Raw genomic sequence first — 24,850 nt, 5'->3', positions numbered from 1 at the left:
GGAGGCACTTTCCAAGTAGAATGACTTCCTCACAGAGTTAAAAACTTATTTGGGATAGCTGGAGACACAGGAATCACTCTACGTCTGTGTACGTGTGTGTACCGACAGGGATCAATGAGAGTTCCTGGGGACCAAATGCTTTTAATCTCAAGATTTTGAGAGGGGGGAAAAGAGCCCTTCTTTTCTGATCCTTTCAAATTGTCAAGCATCACTTTAGTCAGAACATCAGCATTTAAAGCTCAGGAGTGTTTACCCGATTTACTCTGCGGTTGGCTTCCCCAGTACTTCATCTGGGGCATGACTCTCAGCAGCAGTTTTCAATAGCTCCTGGGGGAGCCCCGTGTTATGAACAAGTAACACAGAGTAACATCCTTGGGGTGGTTCTGAAGATGATTCTTCCTTAAAAAGCAAGACTGCATCGAGCAAACTCGTACCAAAGTCCTTCTATCCGAACAAAATGTGTCTAAATATAAACACAGTGCAAGAGATTGATGCTGCTTATGAAAAATTCAGACCCAAGGGTCCTGCTGAATCCTGCACTGACTGAGATCCTTCCCTACAGCACCGTGCCACGGTGCGCCTGCCTGCCTGCTTGGAAACCTCCAAGGCACGCTCAGGTGTCACTAGAGGCAGCTCTGGTGACTCAGCAGGTGGCAGCCTTCACCTTGGCTTTGCAAGGAGTTGTCACCCTGTGGAAGTTGTTGGGGGATCACTGAACACTGGGGACAAAGGCATCCCCCTCCTGGCACAAAGTGCGGAGCCTGGACAAAGCCAGCTGTGAGACTTCACCCCGGAGCCTGAAGAGGCCCACGGCAAAGTGACCTCCTGGACAATAAGCGGCCCTGTGGGTCGGCTGAGATTTACAGCCCAGGAGGTACTGCCAGCATCTCTGACTCCAGTACGCTCCAAAGGATCTTTATGTACAACCAAGGCAATTAAAAAGACAAACTGAATGAGTTTGGCACTTTGGAAGAGGTTTGGATCAGCAGAATCACTGCTCATGCATATGATAAGCAGGAAGAAGGAGCAGTATAGTTTTTCCCTAGTTTTTTTGGGGGAAATTTGCTACAGGGAAGAAAATGGAGCCCATGAGAGCTGTGTTTTGGGAAAGGGACAGTTTGGGGAGTAAACAGAACCTAGCAGAGCTTTATGTGGGACGTAACTCACGTGCCCTTGAAGAGGGGAATGCTTTCACCGTGCAACGTCCTGCACCTGGGCGGGACAGTGCTGAGCGACAGGGGCAGAAGCCTCTTTACGCGGTTCAGCTGCAGCTAGAATGGCCTAGCTAACCCCAGCCTTGGCCTTTGCATCCTTTCAAACCCAAGGTGTTCCTAAGCATTGTAGTTTTGATTTGAACTACGATACCGGACCCCTTTTCCAAAGCTCTTAAAAGTTTCAGGTACTGCCAAGCTGAATTTTTTTGAACTGTTCACCTGAAAATGAGAGAAGGAACCATTACTAATGTGAGAAACCATCCTGGTTTCCTCAGTGGATACTGGCAACGCCTACCTTACTACTCAGCATTATGCCTGCCTACCCTTCTCTCTACCCCTGAACAAGCTTGAATGAAATAGCAAGCATATTTTCTCTTCTTACCGAGAGGCAGATTTCTACTCACGCTCCTGTCATTCGCTCACAATACCTTACATAAATCACCATTGTTTTTGGAGAGACGCCAAAGCAGTTTGAAGGAATGTGTACAGGACCTACCAGAACAGGGTTTCCCCACGTTTCTGACTCTATAATCCCCTTATTCAGAGCTAAACCAATAGGCTCACACCTCCTGCACAGAAAACCTTCTCCATCTCCATCCACTGCCTTTAAAAACAAACAAGGAAGCCCACAAACTCATGCCCAGCTATTACCATGAAAGAGAAAACAAGAGACACAAAGCAAAAGAACTTGCCACATGCAGATCTATAAATGCTAAGTCCATGGTGAGGCGACATTGGTTTTTGTTCCACGCAATCAAACACGTCCTAATCTTTAAAACACCTTCACTCTAAAATTGCAGCTGATTGCTTAGTCACAGGGGATTTGCTATTTATGCAAGGGCCTTTGCTGAGGCCCCAAAGTGGTGATACTGCTAGACTATAAATTTAGGTATGGATAATGTTTGGGGAAGGACTTCTGTGAAAAGCTGCCTGAGGTAAGGAGGTTGGCAGGACTTTCCTGGGACCACCGCATTGCCACCATAGATTGCAAAATTCAAAGCTGCAGCTCAGAATAGGCTCTGCAGGGTGAGCGTTAGGTATGGAAATCATTGGGTGTTCACTGAATGCATTGGTGACTAGCTTTGTAAGAGAAGACCAGAAGCTGAGACTTTTACTCTACCCACTTTGTCTGCAAAGAGGTGAAGTGGCCTGCCCAGTTCCACAGAAGAGGACTAATAACAGGACTGATGTCAGATGTGACAGTTCCCAAGCGTTCTCAACCAGCTCCTACAAGCTCTATAAGGCCCTTGCACTTTCTGGCAGACTCTCCTGCTCCTTCGTTATCAGACTCCCACCTGAAACAACCACAAAGACAGCCTGCTTCAAGCTGACATCCCCCGATCTGGGAACCGCTGCTCTGAGTCTCGCTGCCGTTCCCCCGTACAAAGAGGAAGGGTCCTGTTAGTGCAGTTATTCCAAAGCCAGCCAGGTGAGGACTACTAGCGGAGATTTGATAAAAGTGGGGACTTGCCTTCACTGTCCTCTTTCATCTTCCACGGCCCGCTCCATCCACAATGACACTGTTTTCATGTCTGTGTCAGTTGTTTGCCCTGGGAGGAGAAGGTACAGTTAAAACACGAATGTCAGAGCTAATCCCTCTAGCTTGTTTCCTTCTTCAGCGATTGCTGGTCTGGAGAATCCACAGACCTGCTCTTGCACACTTTCTCACAACCCAGGTGTTTCCTTGATCACCCACTGCCTGAGGAAACACACACCTTACAGCCCCAGCGTGCTCGTCTGGGTGCAGCCATGTACAATTCAGACTGGCTCTGTTGATGCTAGCACCGAGCATGGCGTGATAGGAGCAGATCTGGGTTGAAGTGGTTCGTACAGAAGGCCCTTGCACACCCTTTATATGCAGTTGGATCCCTGGGCCAAAGCCCCACCACCTGTGTATCTCAAGGCTTTCTGAAGAGAAGCTGATTGAAAAAAGAGAACCTTTGCTTTTTCAGTGCCGGGCCCCACCCAGAAGCACTATGCCATCCTTTTGCCTACCTCGTGGATAACACTAAGATATCGGTGCACGCACCACCCACAAAAGGCCTCACACACAAAGGTCTTATTTCTGCCTTTCCTCATGCTCCTTCTCTGTGACACCAGCATGCCTGCCATCCAGCTCCTGTCCGCACCAGTCTGGACACAATGCATAGCCAGGCACCACAGGGAGGGCTAGCTTAATCCTGCAACACGGCCAACAAAATGGACTTTCCCCTATGGGGACTGAGCTAGGCACTAGTACAGAGCGGGGACTGAGTGGCAGTTTTTGAGGGTTATCTGGAAGGATTTCTCCTGAAGATCATGGATGCTTGGAATTGCTTTCAGAGGCTGGTCGGCTCAGTGAGGTATATTGGCTCTCTGCATCTCTGAGCCCTGAGAGCATCCACACTACAGGGCCTGGCCACTGAAATGTGTGAAGAAATCCTAAATCATGTAGGAGCCTTTAAAAACTGTACTCAAGCAAGGTGGATGCAAAGTCCCACAGAGGCCTATGACAGAGGAACAGAGGGCTACTCCCTCTGTTGTAGGTAACATCCCAAGCACAGCACCCATACAAATTAACCAGCTTTACAACACCCTGCCAGGTATTTGACAGGCTAATGAAAACACCTCCTTTAAATTGCCCTGTTATCCAAGGGCATGTGGGAATGAAATTTCCATTGTTAATTATTGGTAAAGTCGTCGGTGTCTGGAGCTGTGCAAGGATTTCATATGGCATGCAAACAGGGCGCTCGGATGGCCAAGCAGCTGCTGCATTTAAAGCTTGGCCATGGCCTTCCTCAGCTAAGATAATGTAGCTTTACACCCTTCCTGCGCAGGCATAGGGGGGTTTTGTTATCCATACTGATAACTGTGCAAATGTTGGGCATGTCCCATGCTGGTCAGGGCAGCTAACCTGGTCACATAGTAAGGGTTCCTTGTTTGGTGTGTCAAGGTCGGGAAATGTTAGTATTTTGAGAAATTTTGTCTGAGAAAAGGCGCCTGACTGCCACCAATGCAGTGACTGTGTAGCAGAGCAGAGCAATTATCAGCCAGATAATGTGGCCTGATGCACAGTGCGGGCCCTTCTTTGAATGCCTTGGACCTGTACGCTGAATTTCCCAGTAACCAACTCCCGCAGCTAACCACATTTCATTTGCAGCATCTTACTTGGCAGAGAGAGTCGCTTTTATATCCTAGGAGCTCCACGAAGAACACAGAGGCGTGCAGGCGAACACTGTCTTTCTGGACTGGAACATGGCAGTACAGCAGACGCACGTTTGTTGGGTACATGTTTTGCACATGCAGGCTCTCACCTCGTCCACAAAGCTGGAGTGGGCCTTACTAGAGAGTAGAGCATCAGCAGCCAATCTGCAGAAGGAATGACAGAAAAGCATGCCAGTGGCTTATCACCAGAGATGGGCAGAACCCAAGAGAGGTTTACTTTCTGCTAAAGCCGTCTATTTCCCCTGTAAGTTTGGGAGTGGTTTTGTTCTGTGATTGTCTGGCAACCAGTCATAGGAAGCATTTTTTAAGCTTCATCTGTGCCTTCGAGAAAAAAAAAACCTAATAATTCCTTCTGAAGTTACTTTTAGGCTGCATCCAAGAATGTAAAACTGGCATGGAAAAGAGTACATAGCATCAGGTTCTAGCTGGGCATGAAGAAAGCAACTGTGTTAACACCAAACATCCCGACTTAGGAGAATCCCTCTCCCCCTTTCTGCTCCCAGTGACTTCTTCTTTCCTCTGCATATATGACACACACCATCGTAGTGGATTTACTTGCTGCTGCTGGGATTGGGAAATACCATACTGAGTCTGTCTGTACCACATGAGAAGAAGACCAGTCGGAGCAAGCAAAGACGACTTGGAAAGGGAGCCATCTGTGCACACAGCGGTGGCACGGTCTGCAAGGCAGAGCAGAGCCTGCTTTGCCCACGCCAACTCCCATCGCATCTGTGGCAGCCACCAGCCCCATCGCTCTGTTAGGGGCTCCCGCCTCCAGCCCCGAGATGGCTGAAGAGCCGTGGTTTTAGGGGCGGTTTGAGGCTGCAGGGAGCATCCTCCTGTTGTGTGAGCATATGCGTTTTAAGGGCAGGCACCTCGTTCGAGAATCACACACGCTTTCTATGACTTACAAAAGACATGCCCGTGACCCTACCTGCTCTTTCTGGGCTGGTCTTGGTCCCACTATAAAAAGCACACTCCATTCTGCACAAGGGAACGATGCACTTCTTGGCAGGCGGGAGCTGGAATATATAGACAGCGCATGTATGTATTTTTGCAAGGTCAGACTTTTTTTAAAAAAAAATTGCTGACTGAGGTAAACTCTTCTGGAACCTAATGTATCTCTGAATATGAGGGATACCGGGGAATGGAACAGGGCAGGAGGACGGTAAGTAACCATGCTGCTTCCGCTCAAACTCCCTGACACGTACAGACTGCCTGCTGCTTCTCTCCCCGTCCCCTGCATCTGCTTGTCCCTGTAGCCTTGGGCTGAGAGATCATTTGAGCAGGGATGCCCCTTGTTGTAAGCTGTTGCACAGCACTCCTGCAAATATACTCTTTCTGAGAGAACGGAGAGAGAAGTAAGTTCCTGGAGTGTATCTTTCTCAGGTGCCAGATGGGGCATTTTCAGTGGACATGTATTTCGAGAGGCAGGCAGCAGTCTAGGTTTGGCACAGGTCTTTCCATACGGCATCGTGTCTTGTTTGGTCAAGTGCCCCTGGAGACACCAGGAAAACAGAACGTGAAGGAGTGGGATCAGGTTGTTTTATTGTGAAGAGATTGGCATCTTACTTTGTGCTTGACTCAGTTGGGCCAGACGCACCTAAATCACACAGGCATCTAAATGACAAAGGACCTGGGCACCATTTCTGTGTCCTTGCCATGAAAGAAGACTTTCCTGCTGAAAGAAGACTTTCATGGGGCAATCATCAGTTAAATTTTTGTGATGTCTCCACTAGTGTGAACAGGGCTGGATCACAGACGTACAAACCCATGAGCCTGACTTGTCATAAAAGTGGCTTGAAAACGAGATGGCAATAGACAAACATGTGGACTGCTTTCCCGTCCTACATCTAGACTTCAAACCGCATCCTGCTTGCCTGAAAACATAAAACGGTACCATCTGAGACAAGCAAAACCCTGCCAGTTGCAGTCAACTCTGGGCATCGGTGGACCCAGAAGAGCGCACAACCTTTTTATCAGAGTATCCTGTGGGGAATACGCAACCTGTTCCACGATTTTACGGATGTGTGGCAGCATGGTAGCGACCGTGATAATCCCCCTGTATTGATTATTCTCGACATTTTTGGTCACAGGGGTTGCAAAGGCACCCAAGTGGAGACAGGCCTTTCCCTCTTTGGTATCAGAACCAGTGGGGCTGCAAGCTTCGACAGACAGGGACCTGGGACGGCTGGTGAAGGCCACGCAAGGTAGAACCTTCTAGAATGTAGTTTGTCCACGGCCCAAGGAAAGACCTAGGGTCTGGCTTTATCTTTTTAAATTTTTGTGTGGAACGTGTTGCTTTTAGTAAGGTTTGAGCTGAGTTTATATTTTGGGTACCTGGTTTTGCACCTAGCATTTTACAAAAATATCCTGCAATTATGAGCTGCATAGCTTTAAGAAGTTTGGAGGTTGCCACCAATAAGCCATTATTTACTAGCACTTCCATAATGAATAGATCATATTCCTCTAAAATTTAGAACAGGAAACAGCAAAGGTTTTCCCAGACCTTTGAACAGTAACTATATGGGTGTATGAAACCATCTGAACACAGAGGTTTTTCTGTGGGACATACAAGTCAAAGTCTCCTTTGACAGGTTTTTGTGGAGAGGTAGCTTACTTCAGTCCAAAGACATGTGCCTCGGAGCACGTCTATCCCAAGACATTGAGCATACCTTCTTTTTGCTGACAATGGGAGCTGGGCATATACGTGTAATTCTGTATACGCTGACTGTGCATATGTATACAGACCTGGGAATATTTCCCATAGCCATACCCGGCATGGAGGGCTGCGGAGATTCAAAATGGGAGCTAAAGGTAGATGCCCAGCCCTACAGAAGACTTTCCTCCATTTTTAGTGTCCTCTCTCATTTTTTCCCTTGCAATATTCAAGTACAAGAGTATTTCCAAACTATAAACACTTGTGAACAATGAGTACCTTGTAAAACTGTGTATGCTACACATCTCGGGAAAACAGTACTTGTGGAAAGTCCACAGCCTCCTCTGTGTACACAGCAATCTCTCTTTTGGGGAGATTCATCTTCCCAGAGTTCAGACTACCGTCCTCGAGTAGTTATCTGACACAGGGCAATGAACTGCCCTCTGGGTGACCCTGACAGCAGACAACCAGGGGAGACCCGATGTCTCCTCTTCTGACGGATAACGCTAGGGTACCAAGTGTGTGCTACGAAGCTACGGAGACTACACTAATATATACAGACTGGCAGAGCTAATGGCTGAAAGGGTGGCCTGATCCCCGGCCCTGCACCCCAGGAAAGCACGGGGGGTAGGTGGAAAGACGCTGATGAAGGGCAGGGTTCCCTCCACGCTCCCAGCGGTCCAGCTCTGATCCCCCTAAAGCGGAGCTGTCAGTGACACCAATGGTGGCAAAATTTGGCTAACACCAGAGCACCCTGTCTACATGTTTATAATAACAGCTAAATTTCTGCCTGGAAAAGGTTATAATCCCTGTGGGGCCTAAAGGAGGTAATTAGAGAGAGGCAGGCCTGGGGTGACATGCTTAAGGCACAGCTTTTTGAAGACGTTTCCCCTAACCCAAAGGGTATAGGCAAGAAGCGGTGGATATACTCAGGGAATCTCCTCTAAGCACCACCTACTACAGCACTGATGTGGCAGACAGCCCTTCATTAAGGCCTGAGTGCCTAACCTGCTCTGGTGCTTCAGAAAATCCCCCAGCTAGCTCTTAGCCCTTAAATCTCTATAAACATCCCAAAGTAGCACAGGGTCCTTGTGTGCCACAGGCCAAGTCATGTGTAGACGGCTAAATGCGCTTCTGCAGTCTGGCTACGGAAAACAGGATTGCTCAGGCTTGCAAAGCAGCGTGAGAACGTGTGAATGAAGTCTGCAGACTTCTTCCTTGTTCCCAATTTACTCTGGAATAATTGTTTACTTTAGCCAAGCTCTTCCTGATCTATATCCATAGATCAGCATTAGTCTCAGCACTGCGGCCTGTCATGCAGTATCTCCAACATGAAAGCAGACAACAGAGATACGACGGGGCAATTTTCTCCTCAACACCCCTCTGCGACAGCTATGAGGATGTCATGGCTTTCAGGTGTGAGGCAGTGAATCGGAGGCTGGTATTGGGTTTGAGTCACTGCCTTTCAAGCCTGAGCATCTGGCCAGCTGTTTGGCCCCGAAAGCGCGGTGCCATTTTCCAGAGCAAGTGTGGTTGTTCCGTGGTTTCTATTGTTTACGTGCTCAAGAACCCCAGCTTTTATTCTCTGGTTACCTGGCCGCCTCCCACCAGTCTTTCTGGTCTCGTGTTTGGCCGAGAGCGTCCCGGGAATCTCCAGTCGCATCTTGCTGGTCCCAGCCACATGGCTGGTCTGGGCTCCTGCCTGCGCTTGTCTGATATGTGACCCATGCACAGGCTGCCCCTTACCCGAGATGCTTTCACGCAAACAAAGGAGTGACCCGTCTCTCGGGGTGCGATACAGGGGAAGGCTGCACTCAGACACCCTGTCCTGATGAGAGGCTCTGATGCTAATCACCCGCCTTTGATCCATCTGCCTTTCAACTGAAACTACCAACTTCTCCCTTGTCTCCCTCCAGGCTCTCCTCCAAATGCAGACCTGCGCAGCTGCCAGGGCACATGACAGGAAGTGCCACATCCAAGCCGATCAGAAATCTCAAGCCTTGGCGAGGATTTTCTACAGGTAATTGAGGGTGTTTGCATTTTGCACAAGCAAAATCAGTATCAGTTTGTGCAGCTAAGTACACAGCTGCACCACTGCCTAGTCTGGACATGCAAATAGTCCGTGGTGAGAGCAAGTGCAGCCTTTGGAGAGACAATACAAATCTGAGACCTCAATTTCATGTCTGCCAGCCCCAGAAAACTGGGGTTTACTTTGCTAGTCCAAAAGCAAGTAAGAAGTCCGGTCACTAGAAACCAATGCCAGCTTCTTGACATTAGTGATCTATTAGAGATGGGTGAAGCTACACTCACGGCCCTTGTAGATCTTCCTTTTAAGGCAGGAGGCTTCTTCTAAGTGTAATTTCTGTATACTGGTATTAGACATGTTAACATTTGGCAGTTATTTTCATCTTACTCAAAATAAGGATTAAATGAGATTTCCACAGCAGGCTATCTTCATGATGGTCTGGGGCTGAATTTTATTTTGCTCTTTAGTTAGTAGGTTTTAAATAGTTGCTTTTAAATTTGTCCCCTACATCCACATCAGGTTGGATATCAAACTCATCAGCATTTGGGAGACATTATTCCAAACCAGAATCCAGAGGTAGCTTTTTTTTTTTTTTTTTACTTTTGAAATTCATGGCTGAAGACCAGACCCACATCTGGGTTTGGATCCAGGTATCCCATAAAGCATCAAAGTACACGGGTCCCCTCTGCTCCATCTAACTCCCCTAACTAGTCCAAAAGAGTGCATTCCTGGGCAGACTGTTTCTAGGAACAGTATCAGTATGTTAGCCTTGTAACTCATTAATGCTAATAGCAGTTGCATAACACACCGCTGAAATGTGGTTGTACAGTAAGCTAAGAACGTATCCCAACCATATGAGGTACGATTGCCAGTCAAAATTTTTAAATGAGTAGCTTTCCTTACCATTACAGCTGAATTTATCTTTCATTGTAAATGTTCTGAAGGGGCCCACGTTTCAAGGTATCACAAAGTCATGCCAATAACTCTGGCATAATCCTCTGCTTAAATGCTGCACGCTTGGCCACGGTCTGGAAGGAGGTATGAGCTCATGTCGTCATTGCTCTCCCTGTGCAAAACCTCAGGAGCAAAACCTCCGGAGACCTCCAGAAGGGCCTTGCTCACCCATTGCATCTGACCGACAGGGAGCTCAAGCATCAAAGATGGCACGTTGTCCTTTAACCCTCAAGGAGCCCTGAGCAGCGAGATTCAAAGCGGGAGAGAGTGAAGGGAGATCTAGGTCCAATGACGTGACTAGCAATTCAGAGGGAGCCTCTGAAGCCACGCAAGCAGTGACCAGCCACTGAGGTTAGGCAGCTGCACAGTCACTCGCTTATGTTAGCCCTGGCAACGAGCGTAAGCACAACCATGCTAACAAAATGGAAATCTCAACCTTTACAAAAATTGCTAAAGCCTGGTGTGTTGCACACAAGTGCAGAATGAATTTCTTTCATATTCTGCAGATTTGGTCAGTTCTCCTGACTCAGTGCAGCTGTCTCATCCCGTTGGCTTGCTAAAAGAACGTTAACTATGCCCTCTTCAAGGCCCTGTTTCTCTCCTTTTGTCATAGCCTCATTTAAATGCTCTTGATTGTCTTTAGATAAACAAGCTTTGGATCATATTTAAAATATAAGGCCAGCTGTATCCTAGGGCCATCAGATAAATCCGATGGAGCTCTGTATGTACAAGCTAGACTGAGCCCTTAGTTTCTATGTTGTGTTGCATAGCAAACAGCTCTCTACTGCCTGCTCCCTGCCAGCAAAAGTGTGCAGGGTAATCCCCTCAGGATACACTTCTCTGTGTCCTCACCCTTGAGCTGCCAGGGCTCAGACGGATCCTTGCAATGTGGTGCCCAAAGAGTTTTCAGCTTTGCTTTCCTTTGAGTCCCACTTATCTTGGCTGCTTTGACAGATCCCCTGGCTTCCCCTAAAGTACCAGAATAAAAAGCTTAAAAAGGGAAGCCATCAAGCGAAGAAAAAGGACAGAATTCTTCCTTATGTTTTTCTGAGCTACATCCATGTGCCTTCTGGCAGCTGTTCTCACTCTGGGCTTTGCTGCTCCAACAGCCAGGACTGCCAGCAAGGGTGGAGCTTCTCTATGACCAGCTCCCACTCTGGGGAGTGAGTTTTCCTCCCTGGAGAGTGAGCTGATTTGCTTCAGGTGAAAGCCAAAGTGCCAGCCAGCTTGTAAACAGTACAGATGACGAGTGAGTGAGATGTAGCCTTCAGACACTGATGCGGTGTAGGCAAAGCCAGAGCAACTCCGTGTCATGTAGCAACAACACAGATGACAGACTTGGCCGTTCAAGGCTGCTCCTAACCTTCCGCCTGTTTGGGCCAGTCTGGGGGGCTGCTGATGCCGCTGTGGTGCCCGGGAGGGATGGCTGGTTCATTCTGCCCTCTGTCTCTGGCCGGGGGCTGCCCTGTGGCAGCCCTTGGTGGCAGATTCCCCCACATGTGTACCCAGAGAGATCAGGGCTCAGCAGGAAGGCAGCTCCCTGGCTCGCCAATCTTTCCTGTGTACTGTGCCCACTGCTCACCATGAGGCAGTCTTTTGCTCTAGATGCCAGGGTTTTGCCCCGAGCCACAGAAGGTAGCGTTTAACTGTGTTGAAGGTTGCTCCCTCCCAATGTCTGTGCCTGCTGCATTGTCACTTCCATTTGGGAATGTGTCCTGTGAATGAAATGAATGATGGGGCTGAATTATGAAGACACGGGGCTGTGGGAGGATGAAAAGTGCTGCTGCAACTTTGAAACAACGGAAAATATTAAATAAACCCTAATTCCCTGCTGGCACATCTATGCACTATAAATAAACATAACTATGTAAATAGGACACAGCTCCTAGAAGCTGGATCACCTTCCGAAATAGCAGGCAGAGGAGTCTGCTACTCTACAACAGAGGGATCATGTTTGTCTAAATTATGCAATTAATTTAAATGCATGCTGTACAGTAACATAATTTTTGGAAACCATATTGTTTGGCCCTCCTGAGCGATTCCCAGAAGTAATTCCTGCGAGGAGCACACACCCAAGCCAGTCAGAATTTCTGGAATGACATTCCAGTTGCTCAACACCTGGTTATGTAGATAGAAGAGAAAACAGAGCGACGCCTTAGCCAGTATAATAGATAAGGGTGTGAGAATTCAACTCACTGGCTAGCACATGAAAGTGTGAATGACCTCGCCCCACGTCCAGGATTGCTCAAGCCATAGGAGATGTCAGTATCAATACACACATCTTCCTTTATAGTCACAGGACAGCTCTCTTCTCAATGTTTGCTTCTGCCCTCAGATCTTAACCCCAGAATGGAGAGAAAGTGCGAAGCTTGCTGAACAACGCGCTTGCAAAGTGGTTCACTTCTGCAAACCGACTGCAGAAAAGGATTAATGAAATTCTCTATTATTCCATCTAGTGGAAGACCTTCCACCTCTTCAGATAAAGTCACATGCAATTAGAGGGAGGTCCAAATAATGGGTTCTCCATTTACTTCAAACTGAGACTAGTGGCTCCGCTATATTACCTCCTATATAATGACTGGGTGACCCTCCCTGTATTAAATAGAAAGAGGCTCCTCTTGGTCATAAAATCACTGAATGTATTCAACTTCTTTTTATAATGCAACAAACAGCTTGAAGCAAATGGCATTTTGCATCTGTGTCCTCAGTATCTATCAGGAACGGGCCAAGAATTCTTACTTTGCATCCATAACCAGAAGAAAAGATGTGTATCAAGAGCAGTCAATTAATTCACTGTCTAGCAGATTTTGGAAGCTGTAGCCCAAACTCATGGGTTAGGTAGAGGGGTGAGGGGGTGAGGGGAGTTGCTTGACGTGAATTCCTCCTTGACCCAGCTGAGGTGCAGAGACGATTTTGCAAGAGTGAGTTGCAAGGACAACAGATGGTGGGTAGAAGTTGGGGATAGGTGCTGGGTGAAGGGGGCACCTAAATCTCCAGTGACACCCGGGGAAGTTCTGGATGGAGTACGAAACCAAGCAGTCTGGTTGGTTACAACAGGCCCAGCACGTGTCCTGCAAACCCCTGAGTTGAAACAAAGACCACAGCTAGATGGATGCAGGGTGGGTGCTCACATTTCAAGTAAATGTTTTGCCCTGAGCTAGAGGGAGACCTTCAGCAGCAGTCAGCGCGCCTTGTGTTACAACCAGGTTCCTAACCTGGCTACAACATTGATTAAGTGATTAATCTAACCCCGTAAAGGCAGCTTTGGTAAACAAAGACCTGTGAGTATGAGTAGGCAGGATTAGATGAGAGAAAAAAGCGGCAAGCGGTGCCTCTCCCATAGGAAGGGAAGATGCTTGTGACAGATGCTAGTACCCGTCCCAAAAGCCCTAAAGGAGTCCTTCAATCGGTAAGCTGGCTTGCAACTCCTGGTTTTCTTTATTAGCAATGAATCAAACCCTTCATTCCCGATCCAGGAAATTCCTAAGGCACATGTTTTTCTACTGACTTCTCTGAGCTCCATGGGAGAGACAGTAAAGGTGATGAATTAGGAAAGCAGTCCTCTACTCCTCTTTCCTTTTTTTTCTTTTCTTTTCTTTTCTTTTCTTTCCTTTTCTTTTCTTTTCTTTTCTTTTCTTTTCTTTTCTTTTCTTTTCTTTTTAGCCTTTCTAACAGCTCCATAATAACTGACATGCAAAAAATACATGGGAGCCTCCTGCGTCTTGCGACGTGAGGTTATATTAGAACACGCCTGGGTGCCTCCAAACTGTGGGAGAAGGGCCAGATCCTCAAAGATAGTAAGACCTTAATTCTTGCTGGAAGAAAAGGATCTTTGAGTATCTGGACCTGGCTGTCTAATGTCCTCATCCTAAAGATATCTGTAACTTGTCTTGCAGTAAGTGACACATGCCAAGTCTCTTGGTTTCTCACTAAATTCAGTGGGGGTTCAGACTGGCCCGGTATAGACTAGCAAACGGTTCTCTGGGAACACTTGCCTCAAGCCCCAGTAAGATGACACGTGTGCAGTTCCCTCTTCCAGCTTGCTCTGCAGTATTATTGAGTTTGTCAAGCCAAGCGCTCAAAATTCATAATGAACCTTCATTCTGCCTGATCACGTATGTGCTTCACATAAAGCCTTGAAGTATGGGCTACACCAGACCACGTCCAGAATTTTCTTTCATGAATTCGCTTCGATTGAAGCCAATGGCCCAGACTTTCTCTGAAGGGAGCCCTGCCTGTTCAGCCAGTAAACATTGGTGAAGTCCACAAAGGTTTTCAGTGAGAGGGCATCTGAGTATGCAAGGTCTGCATTGGTGGGTACAACTATTACTGGATAAAAAAGGGAAAAGGAGGTGGGAACAAACAGTTGGGGTTCCTTTCAAATATCATCTATCAATTAGCCAAGCTGGTGAGTGAGTAAAGGAATGATCTAAGACATTATGATTATGATGGCTAAATAATGACAATGTGGAGAAAGGTGTTAATTGCAAGTATGGCTGTAGTACGGCCAGGGAGTCCCAACGTAGTCAGACAGATCCTTAAGCATAGTGGATCCAGCAAGCAAAGTCTCCACCTACTCCAGGGACAGCATCATCATTAATCACTGTACACAGCAAAAGTGCAAAGGCAGGACTTGGCCTTCACCTGAAATTATCTGTCTTCTCTTTGAAGAAATGAGCCGGACTTCAACAGATTTTAGCCTCTGAAAGATGCTAGAGCTCTGGCCAGAGAAAATCATAGGCGCGCAGAGACGGATTTCCACCGGTTAATGAAGTAGCCCACAGGATACTGGGCTGAGAACAGACTCATACCAGCCCATCTGCTGCGAAATGCTGACCTTCCCTTTTACATCGCAACCACCCTGCCATATGCAGTATGGCTACGGCTCTAGCTTGTGCCAGAGTGACACCTGCCTTGCCTAGCTCACACAGACTGAACCCCTTTTACCAGCGCTTCTAACTCAGATCATTTCACACCTGCTGGCAAAGGGGGTTCACAGAGTTTCTCACATCTTCTGCAACACACATGATGGCAATGCAGTTGACATCTAGTTACAGCTGACAGCTTATCTCTGGAGTACCCGCTTCCAAACATCCCCTTCTTTCGGAGTCCCACCATTGCCAGCAAGCAGTACTGGGACAAGCCCTCACTTTTAGAAGTGTCACAGAGGCTACTAGAGCGTAGGTCTGGGTAACAATGACTCAGAGGTTTGTTTCAAGACAAACACTACTCTTATTTCAAACAGATGCAGATGGCTGCCTGGTCATTTGGGCTGAGCACTCAGGGGCACTTGGAGATAGCCAGCTCATGCTCGTGTGTGCTCCTGGCCCAATCTGGTAAGACCATCCAGGCATGAAGCTGTTCAGGTCTCTCTCTTGGGAGGAGGCTATGGGCCCCTGGAAACCCATGCGTTTCTGCTTCGTGCTACCCATGGGAATTAAACTTGTTCCACCTCAGTTTAGCCATGTTAGAAGTAAAGTAACAATCTTCACTGGCCTGGGTGCCGACCCCAACCTGCAGGCCTCCTTCCTGCCTGATCACCATGGACTTGCCCAGTGATGTGGACTCTGGGCTGACCCTGGCTGCACTATAACAGAAAGATGTGAGACACTGAACAGCTAAGGAAATCCCCTTGGCCAGGACTAAAAAGCCCACCTGTAGCTTTTTAATGCTTGTTAGCCAGCTCTCTGCCCAGAAGGCAGAGCATGGGACAAGTGACCAAGGGTATTCATTTTATCAGACAAACCTATTCCACTGACAAGAGAAATATTAAAAATTCCTTTGATTTAAAATTTAATAAAAGATAAGAAGTCAGTAAAAAGGTTTGGGTTTACCTCAAAACATTGCTCTGCTTATTAGCTGAATGACTGTGCAAGGGAACCTTCACTTTAGTATCGCTTTGGTTACATATGCTTTCTGGGAACGGCAATGGTTTCTAGGCCATTAAATATTTATCTGCATGACCGATGTGTTCTCCCTCCTGCTCACCTGCACTGCTAACATACTTTCCCTGGGAGATGGAACGTTTGCCATACCAAAATAGCAACTCAATGAATGAAAGTTCAAGTAGAGCTATAAATAGAAAGGGCACCGGGTTTTCACAGTGCGCATACAAGCTACTTCACACCCACTTCCTTTTGCCTGCCATTAACTCTGAGATCTGAAGTGAAATAACCTTTCTGCACTTTGGAAGAACAAACAGCAAAACAATAAAGAGACCAAACTGTTACCAGGAAGTCACTGAAGTGCTGTGTAGGAAAGATGGACAGACTATTATATTTATATAGCGCTGTGCCCCACAGCTGGAGTTGCCAAATAGTAATACCCGGTTTAAATTTTAGCAATACTTACGTCAGAATTTGGGGATGGCTGAAGGAAAATGCCTTGGGTGGAATTTCACTCTGCCCGTTCTTCTGTAACAGTCCCTCTCATGCGTGATGTGGCGCAGAGCCAACCGCTCCGTCTACGGGTAATGCACAGTGGCACCTCCTGGTGGAAACCAGCTTCCAGGGCTGTGGGCAGCAAAACAGGGAGAAAAAACATATGATGAGAAGTACAGTAAGAAAGAAAAGCTAAAAACAAAGGAAACAACTTTTTTTTTTAAAGGACAAAACCCGCTTGCTTTTCATACCAAAGACAGAGCACACCGGCACTATCCCAATGTTGCTTTTTCGTGTAAATAAATACCTTTTCATGTTGCCACAAGGTGTGTTCAGGACAACTACGGGTGGAAGGGAGGGGGTTACAAAGGCAAAGGGGTGGGAAGGTGCTCTGGGAGGCAACTCCGCTGCAAGACTCAGTCCTCATTAACAAAGCTCACAAACCCTCACACTACACTGTATTTTCCCGTGTTTCCCCTGGACTGGCACTGTCTAGAAGTTCTCTTGTGGAAGGCTGTTAATATTCAATAGCTGACATTGAGATAAAACCAAATAAACCTGGAAGAAAGTAGCTGAGTCAGGCTAGATTAGATTAGGTGGTAATTTACTATTTTTAGTTTTAGCTGTTGGCAATGGATACCAAGCAAAATCTCACTAAAAAGAAACTCCTACCCAAGATGTAGGCTCATAAAATGTAACAAGCTCACAGGTTGGGTTTATTATTGTTTCAGTGTGCGATATGAGATCTGCATGTGCCAAGGGATGCCCTTTTCTCCGTTTATGGAGGTTCTTTGGAGGTTGGCATGTGTAACACTTGGCCTGTTGGAAGTTTCATGCTGTTTCTAGGTGCAAATGTGATAATGAGTAATAGAAGAAAGTATCACAACATGTTTCAATGTGTCTCGTCTTCTGATGAGAACTCCAGACCATTTCTGCACAGCTGTCTGAACAGAGCTCCTACCTGATCCTTATCGTTTCACTCCTAGCAATGGAGATGGCTGTACTTTTTTTTTTTTTTAGCTTTAAAAATGTTGAGGAAACTAGATGGAAATGCTGACAAAACAACTTCCTGCCTTTTCTTCTGAGCAACTGGACATGCTAGATATTTGCTCTATCATCTCATTTACCTCAGCGTGTATTGTGCTGGGGGCTGTGTGTCTCATTTACCTCAGCGTGTATTGTGCTGGGGGCTGCGTGGAGACGCGACTGCAGCTCACACGCACTGAATGGGTCGCTCCTGCAATCCCCTGTTGAATCACTACTTGTTAACCCTCGGACTAGATTTACCGAGTCAGATGGTCACTGCCAGTCAGTTTTCTCTCTCATCCATACCAAAACACCGCCAAAGGGAAGCAGCCTTGATGAGAAAGGAACTCTAGCTGTGTTTATAAAAGTGCTGCAGTGCGAAGCTGCTTATCCCAGGACTTGCACGACTGTACACAATGTGAGCAAGGAAATAATCTGTCTGGGAAGATGCTGCCGTACATGAAAGCATCTGCCTGCAGCTAGATTCCATCAAAGAGCAGATCTGTGGATTGATTTTCCCAGTATGACATCTTCCATCTGCAGAGCATTCAAAGGTTCTTTTATTAGCCCTGCTGTTGTTCATGATTCAAGCAACATGATGAAACAGCTCATGAAAAGGCACTCGGCTCCACAAACACTGCCCCATAAGCAATACAGAAAGTCCCAAGATGGGGTGGTGGCAGAAGCAGAGCCGTGGTAACAGGGCAAGGGAGGAGCATGGGAAACGCTACAAGCACAGGCAATGTGAGCGGTGACATCCAGCGCTGGCAACGGCGTTTCTCAATCTGTCTTTTAATGGAAGGCCACCTCATCTTCTGGGGACAAAGTCCAAGAATCGACCTGTGCCAGCGCAGCTCACATGAGCAAACAGTACCAGGAACGTTGCGACTGCTGTCAGTGAAAACTTGCACATTCATTTGCTATTTCCGTCTCTCCGCTTTGGTTCTCTGCATGCATGGGCATGTTTTTATGCATTTTTATTTTATTTGCAGTGATGTCACGGGCAACCTTTTGATGACTTATGACCCACAGCAAGCTAAGTACCACTGGCTTTTGAAACAACGAAGAGAGAAGAAAGTCAGGAAGAAAGCTGGAATAACATTAATTAAATAAACTCAGCAAACAAAAGGACAGAAGTGGCACGCAATTTCCACAGTGACCTGCCACGGGTATTTCGGGAGGAGCCAGTGAATAAGGGAGGCTTTCAGAGAACGTAAGAGATCTGGACACAGCAGAGTATGTTCCCTAGGGCTGTGCACCTGAAGCCTGAATAGCCACATCAAACATTTTTGGGGCATAGCACACAGCATGTCAATTTGCTGGGGACTGGGCTCTGCCACAGGATATGCTAATACTATACAAGAGGTCTGAAAACTTCCTTAGAGCAACCACACAAATTTGCATATCCTTCTTCAGAAATTGATTTTATTAGATGGCCCGAACAATTTATTTAGCACAAGCATGCTTTTATGTCCTCAGCCTATCAGAAAGCTCTATTAGAGCGTTATGCTGTTCAAATACAGTATCTTACGTGTCGGAGGGAAGCTATTCCTGAGCCATTCCCTGTGCTTTTAATTGATGAGAGAGGAATATGTTGTTCCCCAAGAGCATTTCCTACTGCTTCACTTCTCTTTATCATCTGATTTACAGGTCTGATCTTGACTTTTCACCACACCCATATCTCCCATTGACTTCAAGGAACGGGGCTCTGTGGGGGCAGTGTGAAAGTCACCCAATAAAGGTTTTCAAGAGGAAGCTGCTGAATTCATCAACACCAGAATTTACATAGATCTAAAAGATGCTAACAGGTTCGCTATGGCAAGTATGACGAGCTGTGTCAACTGAAGTGGCACGATGTAATGCAGAAGGACCATGCAGAACGGCCCACATATTTGCAGTGACAATCCTTTCCACCCCTTGGCAGAGTATGGCATGTCCGCTGCATGCGCTGTCTGCATCAGGGCGGACCCCCCTCTTCCAGTCCCAGGACGCGAAGGAGCTCTAATATACATTATTTGTGGCTTATGAGGGACTGTGGTGTGTACAGATTCACTGTCATTTCCTACCGGCCACTCCAAAATGATACCAGAAGCTGTCGTCTCTAAGAGAAGCTGGAACACATTGTGATTATTTTGTTTCCTCCACAAAGAATTTGCCACAGACACTTAGCTAATGCTCAGCTCATATTAGAGACTTCTTGTGTTAGATGCTCCCCAATCACATAAAGCACGAGCTACCTTTAGAGACGGACAAAAACTAGGACAGTTATAAAGGGCTACGACAGAGCGCAGAGACCCAGACGCAATGTTGCAGCAAGGGAAAGCCTGATCTAGTCCCTCTCTCCAGGCTGTCTCTGAAGTGGTCTTGGAGAGACACTGGGATGTGATAAGGCTTTGCCAGCTGCATCCTTAGTACATGGTACATCCACAGCAGAGTGATCTTGTGCTGGATACACCTAATACTGCAGTGATTAATTATAAACATTACTTATGTAAGATTTGGAGGGGAAGAAATCTTTTCCTTCTGCTGAGGAGAAAGACAAATGATACCCTTGAACAGCATCATTTGTATAAACGATTGTGCTTTTTACCCACGGCTCATCTGCCAAGTTCTCTTGCTTGGGAGGAGCTTGTGTGCGTTTTGATGTGTAAAGTAGGATAGTGGATTATCATTATTAAAGGGCTTACAAATTGGGCAGGCAAGCCCCAGGTGAGAGGTCACTCTGACTGTACAAAAGAAAAGGTTTGAGCTGAGTGAGGAAGCTTGGGTTTGACTGAGAGGACGGGGAAGAAGGTTTTGTTCTGCAAGACTGCAGGTCTGGCCGTCTGTCTGAACAGAAACTAGCTCAGGCTCTTTTTTTTGTTCTGAGTTTCTCAGTCTGCCCGTTCGTAGAGTGTGTTGAGCAGGTGTGATAACAACAGAATTCATTCCACCCTGAGCTTATAATAAATCCAGCTGCTGCAGAGAGGAACTGAAAACGGGCTCTTCATATTGTGGAGCTGGGGAGGGGTAAGGAGTAGGAGGAAAGCTATCTGAATGACTAGGAAAGTTTTAGCTGTCCTTCCCAGAGGGTGAAGTCCTGGGATGGAGATGGAGCCACAGCTTCATTTATTCCAGAGCAGGAGCCCTCGACAGAGTGATGGTTGCCCTGGGTATTTGGCTGAAGGGTCATATCAAAATGACAGCAATGACACTTGTTTAAAGTATGTCAAGTGTTGCAGCTTAAAGGGACGCCGGGTCCTCAGGAAAAAATACATCGTTGCTGACAGAGAGGACAGCCAGAGCTAATGAATGCAGATTGAGGCACTGTATAATGGCATGTCTGCTTACCAGCTTACCAGCCTATTGCTGCTCCCCCTGATCTCAGGTTGACATTGTCATCCGTTTCAGGGGTGGCAAACCCAGGCTTCAACCAGAAAAGAGAAGTTGCGTGAAACTAAACTGGAAAGAGGAATCAACAATTTGGGTTTCCCAGAAGGCTGAGGAGGGGCCTGGACCAGCACTTCCCAGAAAATAATCTGTAGTATCACCAGCTATGGTGACAGCGCTCCTCATCTCAGAGCAATCCTTCCCTTCTACAGCTGCCACTCCTGCAATTACACAAGATTCCCACCTTTGATTTTAAAGAAAGAAAGGAAAAAGAACTACCTTTCCAGCCCACATGGTTACAGAAAGATACTAAAATGCTTGACCCCTGAATTCTGAAAGATGATTAGCAAATGCAATTCAAAATATGTAGGCTAAAAGACCGTGTCTCATCAAGTTTACACCAACCTTAAAAGTTTTTTGAGGGCTCCTTGTTTGAAGGTTTTTTGTGATTTCTGAGTATGAAGGGTTTAGTTACACTGTGCTGGATAACAGCAGGCAAGAGTGCCATGCTCGTTGTCCTAGCAATTCTGTATCAAATATACTTAATTTACAAACAGAGAAATGCAAATGTAACTTGCGATTTGAGACTCTCGACCGTGTCTGTGCCCTTTGTGCATTCTGTAATGCAGACTAATCAGAAACTGCCTTCCCTTATCCCCATGCAACACCACGGACTTTAATTACTGACTTTCAGGAGGCATTTGCACGAGGGCAGTTCAATAGAAACTTTGTGGGGGAAGGAAAAGAAGCTCTTAACAGGAAGGGAGCCACTCCTTTTTCTCTTAGCTCTCCAGGATTTAGGCCAAAAGGAATTCAGCACATTCGAAGCAATGACAACTCTTGTAGTGAAAGCAGCACAGCAGCAGCTACTCTGCTCAGGCTGCCCATTTCAGAGGACATCACCGCTCTGAAAAGAGCATCTCAAAGACACTGCAGGCCTGGGGAGAAAAGGTGGTCATGACAATTTACTTAAGCTTATCTAATCCTCTAGCAACAGAAATATCAGGCTTCATGTATTTTAAGTGTTTGGAAAAAATGTTTGCACTGACCTCCCTGCAGGGAGCCGCATCAAGTGGTGTGAGATGGATCGTCTTCCCCATGTTCCTAAAGCTGCAGGAAAGGAGACAACATGTATGTGTCAGGTCCCTCCAGGACATGCCATAGTGCGGATCCAACAAGCAGAGATGTGCCGGCAGTCCCAGATCCCACAGTGCTCTTTGGCCCAAGCCGTGCTCTGGCAGTAGTAGTCTAGACAGGACAATTCGGGATGGCAGCTTTACTTAAGGCCTCCAGAGGAGCCTGAGGTAGACTCAAGCTTTTAATTAATATTCTAGCTCTTGGGTTCAGCACTACCTTAGCCCAAACCAAAGAGGCTTTGTTTAGTTTTTTCCTCCTTCCCTTCGTGAACTTCACTCAGATGTCTTCCTAGAGCAGAATCCTCTCCACCCCTAGACATCGCTGTCCTCCAAGCTGCCAAAAGCTTTGCCTATTCTTTCTTTACAGTCTCATCAGACTGTGCCAGTAAAACTCAAAGACCTTCCTAAAATTGTCCAGCCTGGATGCAGCACGAGTCTTCCTCCTCCTACACAGTGCCCTGCAGGAGCCAAAAAAGCCCAGAGGATGTTAGAAGGTGTTAAGAAAATACAGTTGTGCCATGGTATACTTTAATAATGCAGTAACACCTTGAATCCACTCGCAGTCTTAGTCATCACGTTGCCATGCCCTCTTTTTTCTTCAGAAAAGTCTAAGGTGACCCTGTTGATGAGGGACATAAAATGGCTTCAGCAGCAGGAGAGAAGAAACAGATTAGGCCTCTCTTGCTTGAAAAGAAGGCGGCTGAAGGGCAACATGCTGGAGCTCCAGAGTGATGCAGAGAATGTGATCAGGGAATGATTTTTCACTTCTTCCTGTAACACAAGAAGTAGGCAAAAATAATTGTGTTATTAGATTGCAGTTCTGAAATAGAAGAGCTTTTCCACACAGCGATTTGCTCCAAGGCTGCTGCCTGAATGGGCTCACTGGGGCCATCATTCTTCTTCACTTTTTTTGTGCACCATTTACCTGTGGAACTCCTTGCCACAGCCTGAAGTGAAAGTCAAAAGTATAAACTGGTTCAACAATTACCTAAAAGAATTCAAAGAGGGATCATCAAAATCTAGTGAATATAATGGTGCAAATGTTATGTTATTGTTCCTATTTTCTTTTTTTCCTCATTCTTTTCCTGACTTCCCCTTTCCCTTTCTTCAACGTATATCCCATTTGCTGTGACACGTAAGTTTTCAGTATTACTTCTGGGCTTGAAGAGATGGTTTCTTTTGTTTGCCTTTCAGCCACAGGGCGCAATTACGTTTCACAATAGTTAAGAGCCAACAATGAGGTGTTAGGATGTGATGAGATGTCTTTCTGCAGAAAGTAGATTTCAAGGTACCAGAAAGTTTGGCAGAACCGTGCACTGTCAGCAAGTAGAGGGAATGTATTGTCCCCAAAAGATGGGCTCAGCCCCAGAAGTGTTTCCTGAGTGTTGCAAGTTTTCGTTCAGTGGATCCTTCCTTATTTTCCAACTTAGTGCGTCACCGTAACTTGGATTTCAAGTATTGCTGATCGCTAGGAAGGCATGTGACCACGTCACCGTAACACATTTGGTCCTGGACTCATAAACTAATAAACATTTGGCCATCGCCTCTGCACTGACGTGGTCATTACCAAAAATGGTCCAGGACACAAGACACTAGTGTCCAGCCCAGGGGAGAGCTGGTATCTACTGTGTGGTGACATGGCTTCCAGTGGGGAAGAGGACTTCCATAGACCCACCAAAACCAACAATGCTGGTCTGTGAAGTTACTCAGATTCATTTATCTCTATTTCCAGCACCCCCCCCAGAGTGGTTTATAGTTTATGAAGTGCTCAACAAACACTCAAATACACTGCGGTTTTACATCAGTGACATTAACTCTTCTCTATCCCTCGCTCCCCATCACTGTCCCATGGGTTTGCCAAGATGGGACTGGCTTTAGTAAGTGACAAGAGAGTGAGGAGAGGGCACGGGGAGGTCGGCTGCCCCAGAGCAAAACTCTAAATCCTCCAGGCAGGAGAAGGAAGTAGCATGCCAGAAAACAAGAAAACCTTGTAAGACCCTCAAGTGTTTTGTCCGAGGCACTGTTGGAAAATAATGCTGTTCTTTTCCATAGCAGAAAGAGAAATTGGGGTGAGGGGAAGAGCTCTCTGCCACAAATCATATGCAGGTGATTTGTGAAGGACCGGTTGCAATGCCTTAATAATATACTTGCCTGTTCTGCCTGAATAGCTCGATGTAGCGGACAAGCCTCATCAGTGAGAGAATGCACTCGATGCAGTTTCACTCAGACGCTGAAAGACAAGTCTACATTCAGAGCATGTGCAAGAGGTTTCTGCTGTGGCCTTAAGGGTAACTGAGGGTGACTGCAGCCCTGCAGCACTAAGCACAGTTTTCTACTGTGGCAAGGAGGTCCTACAGTCTGAAGAGAAAACGTTCAGATACGTTTTTTTCCTGGGAGGCAGGTGCCTTAACACAAGCCAGAAGGAGGAAAAGAAGGGGATGCAGTACCAGACTGTCTGTGCTGGGGCGCTGCTTCCCAGCATAAATCCAAATGGTCCTCGCAAAAGGTGGCGATCCCTCCGCAACAGTCAATGGAGAAGGAAAGCCAGCCGAGGGGTGCAACCTTCCTGTCAAGACCTCATGCCTCTGAACTGAGGGTGAGCCTGTTTAGCCAGAATGATGGGAGGGGATTAGAGAGAGCTTTTACTTTGCATTTAATGAACAATCAAACAAACCAGCAAACCCTAAAATTATTCATTTCTCCACAGAATGTGAGCGCTCAGGTCTGCAGACGCAAGAAACCACTTCGTTTTCATCAGAAGGCCATAGACAATTTTCCACAAACAAGCATACGCTAAGTAATGCCAGAATACAAACTGATCTCATGTTCTCTTCATTTCCAAGTCACAGATGAGATCATGGTGGATATCTAGGAAGTTTCAC

The 24,850-nt window shown here is 46.7% G+C and overlaps 1 long non-coding RNA gene across 2 annotated transcripts in view; it reads right to left on the bottom strand.

Annotated features, from left to right (window-relative positions):
- Positions 1–2,684: 2,684 nt before the first annotated feature.
- Positions 2,685–24,850, bottom strand: part of LOC140652328 (uncharacterized) — a 31,309-nt gene continuing 9,143 nt past the window's right edge. Inside the window, exons 1-6 of one of the 2 annotated variants that reach the window (XR_012042735.1) lie at positions 22,515–22,705; positions 21,882–21,942; positions 16,409–16,569; positions 5,353–5,440; positions 4,362–4,562; positions 2,685–2,764 (exon numbers count right to left, since the gene is read on the bottom strand). This is a non-coding gene — a long non-coding RNA (uncharacterized lncRNA). Of the gene's footprint in view, positions 2,765–4,361; positions 4,563–5,352; positions 5,441–16,408; positions 16,570–21,881; positions 21,943–22,514; positions 22,706–24,850 lie in introns of those variants that run through there. The other variant, XR_012042736.1, reaches the window with a different exon arrangement.

Source organism: Ciconia boyciana, chromosome 5, assembly GCF_034638445.1.
Source record: "Ciconia boyciana chromosome 5, ASM3463844v1, whole genome shotgun sequence".
In the NCBI taxonomy this organism is placed as follows: Eukaryota; Metazoa; Chordata; class Aves; order Ciconiiformes; family Ciconiidae; genus Ciconia; species Ciconia boyciana.
Note: the sequence above shows the minus strand (reverse complement) of the source record. Positions and strands in the feature narration are given on the sequence as shown.